At 42.1% G+C, this 4,854-nt stretch overlaps 1 protein-coding gene across 1 annotated transcript in view; it reads left to right on the forward strand.

The window, feature by feature from the left end:
- VWF (von Willebrand factor) overlaps positions 1-4,854 on the forward strand; it is a 124,040-nt gene that overhangs the window by 3,825 nt on the left and 115,361 nt on the right. The window lies entirely within an intron of this gene.

The raw sequence follows: 4,854 nt of genomic DNA on the forward strand, positions 1-4,854 counted from the left end.
TGTTCTCTAAAGGTGTTACCTTTAATGACTTTTCGACACCTAATAGGGCTGTTGGATGGGGGGTACACCTTGTATCACAGCAGTTCCTGGTGAGAATAAGGGGCAAGACCACCTTTGCTGCTCAGTACACCTTTATGTGAAGACTCAGAGTTTCTGGAAAGCCCTGAATGAGACTTTGAAGGATTGGTCTTGATTTGTGGTGTTTCAGAGTGTCTTTTAATTCTGAGTGCTTACCTGAAAAAGAGATGTTTGAAGTTAGTTAATACATTGATATATTAGATTGATAACATGAAGTGTGTATTAAAAATGACAGAGAAGATAGGGAGACAAAGCAGCTTGGAAAGGAGCCTGACAGTGCTCCAGAGATGCGTCCTACTGGCACTCAGGCTACATAAGCATAACTTCAGTGTACAGAAAAAAAAAAGAGATCTTATGGTGTGTTAAAATGATTAATCTGTCCTTCAGCAATGTAAATAATAAGAAACAAACTCTGGTCACAAAACTGCTTGCCAGGGTTTGGATCCTTTGATGTCTGAATGAGATGAGAAGTTTATGGCTTTTTCTTGAGACAGGAAGTAGTAGTAACGCCCCTAGAAAAAGCAGAAGTAAAAAAGGAGACTGTAATGTTTTGGATTATTCAAATGTAGAAAAGGCCCCTCTGCTGCTCATGTTTAAATGTGTTTCATGCTGTATTTGTTTTACATGCTGGAGGCTGTATCTTCCCTCTTAAAAAAAACAGTCCATTCACAGCCACAGATTTTGGACTGTAATAAAGTCCATGACAGGGTTTCTGCTTGGGGGAGCCGTAAAATAATAGAGGTGACAGAGAAAATGTGTTTTCTGTGTCTCTTACAGAAGTCAGGGATCTCCTCACGTTTATCCACCTGTGTGGATACACAGATCTGTGATTTTAGACTGAAGAATAGAACTGTGTGTCAGCAATTCTGCCAGTTTTTCCAGTGATACAAAAGACCTTTCATTTAAACGAATTTAGAAGGAATTAGGCTGAATTATGTTTGAATTTGTTGTATCAGTGAGGGACATCACTGCACCCATGCACTGTTTGTTTCCTTGGCAGCTCTGCTGGTTCACTGGAGCGTTTCTTAACTTGCTTCAAGCAAATCAGTCATGGAATAATTCAGATAACTTTTTTTTTTGTTTGCTTTGTCATATACTGTTGAATCTAGCTTCCAGGTAGGGGGCAACACAAACAGCTGGGAGAGGTAATTTTTTTTTAAACAGAAAAAGTAGGCAGCCTCTTGTGAGTCTGTGAAGTATTTCACCCTTTTCACTAAAGTTTTTAGTTGTTCTCCTTTCAGGCTGATTAGTTCTCCCAAAGGTCAGCCTATCCCAGGATGGTGTAAGGACTTAGTGATCTGAGGGCAGTGAAGGGTTACCTTAAGGTTGCCAGCAGGCTGAACTGTCCTGTTGATGTGTCCATTGCTTCCTGTTAAAACCTGGAGTTTATCAGACTAGGGCCTCAGTTCTAATAAATCACATTTCTGGGATGGAGTTTTATTGGTAAGAGATGTGTTAAGATCTTTGAGCTTCAGAATAACATGCAGTGGAAACAAATGAAAATAGGATTTTTCCATATTTTAGAGAAAGAAATTATTGTGGTTTAAGAACACAGTTAATCTGATTTTTCATTGAAGAAAGTGGAAAATGATATGGAACTTCATTGATTACATCTGAATTGTTTTTAGGGTGGTGGTGAAAGAAGAGGCAAAGCACCTGTTCTGTGAGTGGATATTACCACTTACAGCAAGTAAAGGAGGCAGTAACAGAAGGGTGTTTAAAACTTAATGAACACTGTAATTGCTTTTCTTTTCTCTTGATGTATTTATACTCCTGTTCTATTATCTATTCAAATGTGGCGTTGTCATGATTCTTTTACGACTCCTTGCTGTGTTTTTAGTGTGGAAGTGGAGAACTGATGAGAATCTGATGAAAGAATAACACACATTGTTTCTGTGTACACTTTGGATGCTCAGCTGTTGAGGTCTGGAGCTCTGAAAGATGAGAATAAAATTGATACCCTGCTAAAGTAACACTGGTGGGACTGAGCTTTGAAGGCCTCAGGTGTTAGTTCTTGAATTCCCCAAAAAAGCCTCTCCAGTAGGTTTTGGAGTTCATAGAATATCCTGAGTTGAAAGGGACCCAGCAAGTTGAAAGGATCAGCAAGTCTCAGCCCTGCACAGGACACCCCAACAATCCCACCATGTTGGCCAAATGCGTCTTGAGCTCGGGCAGCCTTGGGGCTGTGATGATTTCCCAGGGGAGCCTGTTCAGTGCCCCACCACCCTATTGGGGAAGAACCTTTTCCCAAAGTTGCAGACCCACTGTTCTTCAGACAGGCTCGGGTGATGAGTCACTGCCAGTGACATGGTTCCTACAATAGCTTGTCCTGCGGAGAAGTGCTCATATCCTGTCCAGACTGGAAAAAACATTGATTTTATTCTATGGGCTTGCTTGTTTATTGGATAGGGAAACAAAACCAAGCCTAACCTTGAGACTTTGTTTTCACAATTTAAGCATAACTAAAATATAAAAAGAAATGTCTCAGAAGCTTTCTAGGGTTTTTGTTTGGTCTTTTGTCTGTTTTTCCTCCTAGACCCTAATGAAAGGTTTCCTCTCTGCTCTTTCTTGCCAGATAAGGTCTGGTCCTTTATGGCCGTTCTGTGAAGGCTTCTAAGACTTGCCAGTTGATCAGGCTCTGCTTTCTGACCTCAGCATGCACTTCTAACTGGTTGCCAGCCTTTGCTCGTATCAGAAAAATGAAGCTGAGTTCTTTCTAAATGCTCAGATATCTATTTGGCCACCTTTAGCCCATGTGCTTGATTCAGGGTCTGGGATTGAAGTTAGACATTTCTGTTGTGAGGGGTGTGGCTGCATCACTAGGCTGTAGAGTTCTGGTGGGGGTTCTTTCCCACTCCTGTTCAGTATTACTGATTTTACATTCATTGTAACAAACTGGAGAGGGCAGGAAAGATTTTATAGCCCATGACTTTGTTACTTCATATCATTAATTGGATGCAAAGCATGAATCAATTTTTGGGCAGCCTTACCAATAGTATTGCCTGTCGTTATAATGTAAAACTGTGTTAAAAAAGCCCCCAAAACAACAAACAAAAAACCCCACCCTCATTCCTCCCCTGGAATTGCTTGCTAAATAAACAACATGTGAAAATTGGTTATTTACCAACTGAGACTCTATTTATCAATTAAGACTCACAGGACTGTAGTGTCTTGACCAAATTTCTGCATTTATTTTTATGGATGAGTTAACAGAGCCTGAGAGAGTTATCTGATGGGCTTGTGGCCATTTGGAAAATCTGCAGGAGGTCCAGGGAAGGAGGTCAGAGTTCCATGCCTGGAGCATGAGGTGGTTATTCCTGATGCTTTGCTTGCCTGACCATCAGTGTCAAAATAAACAAGCTGGTGCCAGTTTCAGATTTCAGAAAGAACTGGTGATTGGAGGCTCAGATAATCATAGTGGAAAAAGGATTTTGCTGTAAAGAGTGGCCATCACCAATCTGGAAATCGTTCTGAAGGGAGACAGACACGAGGGCAGCAATCAGAGCACTAAGGCATAGTCCAGCAGGACATTCCTGGAGACCCTGCCTGCTGCTCAGGCAGTGGGGGAGTGGCCCTCTCCTCAAAGACTCTGCAAGGTCACAGGTGTCGAGATGTGTCTGGGATGTTAGGAGCAGGTGGGATTTGTGTTATCTTTAATATCTGCCTCCTGAACCCATCTTGCATGCTAAAAGGAGATTCCACCCTAGCTGGCTGCCTGGGGGTCTTGGCTTTTGTGCAGCAAGTTTACCTGCTGGGATCTGTACTGTGATCCATATCAGGCATCTGGTCATCCCTTCTTGAAGCACTTCTGTCCAAATCCTCTGTTTTCATTATGTGTTGTGACAACATCTGTTTTCAACACATTTCCTGCAAGTCTTAGGCAAAACCAGTGCTTTAGCCAGAGTACCACCCAGGCTGCATGGAGGGCTTCTGGGTGTAGGGCTCTGATGAGCCCTATGAGGGAGTTGTTTAGTTGTTTCTGCAGAATCTTGGGTGCTTCCGGGAAGAAGAGGTGACCACAGAAAGGACAGGAGGCAAAACAAAACTCTGCTGTACAAGAGATGAGGGTGGTCCTGCTGTGTGGTGGGATTGCAGTGCAGATTATATTGACAGCATCACCTGCCCACTTAACCCCAAGATTATTTTTTAGGCTGTTGTGTTGTCCCTTCCACTGTCTTTCCTCTTCTCCCTTCTCAAGTTGTTCAGCAGAAGGAAATGGACAATCCTCTCCAAGAAGAAATTCTTCCTGGTGTACAACCTGAACCTCCCCTGGTAGAGCTTGAGGCCATTTCTTCTCATCCTGTCCCTTGTTCCCTGGGAGCAAAGGAAGAGCCAGATTCCCACCTGGCTGCCCCCTCCTGTCAGGGAGTTGTGCAGAGACAGAGGGTCCCCCCTGAGCCTCCTTTTCTCTGGGCTGAGCACCTCAGCTGCTCCTCACATGACTGGCTCTCCAAACTCTTCACTTACTTGAAGTGTGAGTCATAGAATAGAGCAAACAAAGAAGTAAAATCACATAATGCAAATGTTGCGTAAAAGAAACGCATAAGAGGTATAAATTTACAAGCATTGCAAGAAGAAAAGAAAGAAAGAAAGAGAAAGAAAGAAAGAAAGAGAAAGAAAGAAAGAAAGAAAGAGAAAGAAAGAAAGAAAGGAAAGAAAGAGAGAAAGAAAGAAAGAAAGAAAGAGAAAGAAAGAAAGAAAGAGAAAGAAAGAAAGAAAGAAAGAAAGAAAGAGAAAGAAAGAAAGAAAGAAAGAAAGAAAGAGAAAGAAAGAAAG

The sequence above is a fragment of the Geospiza fortis genome, unplaced genomic scaffold (genome assembly GCF_000277835.1).
Source record: "Geospiza fortis unplaced genomic scaffold, GeoFor_1.0 scaffold164, whole genome shotgun sequence".
NCBI classification, from domain to species: Eukaryota; Metazoa; Chordata; class Aves; order Passeriformes; family Thraupidae; genus Geospiza; species Geospiza fortis.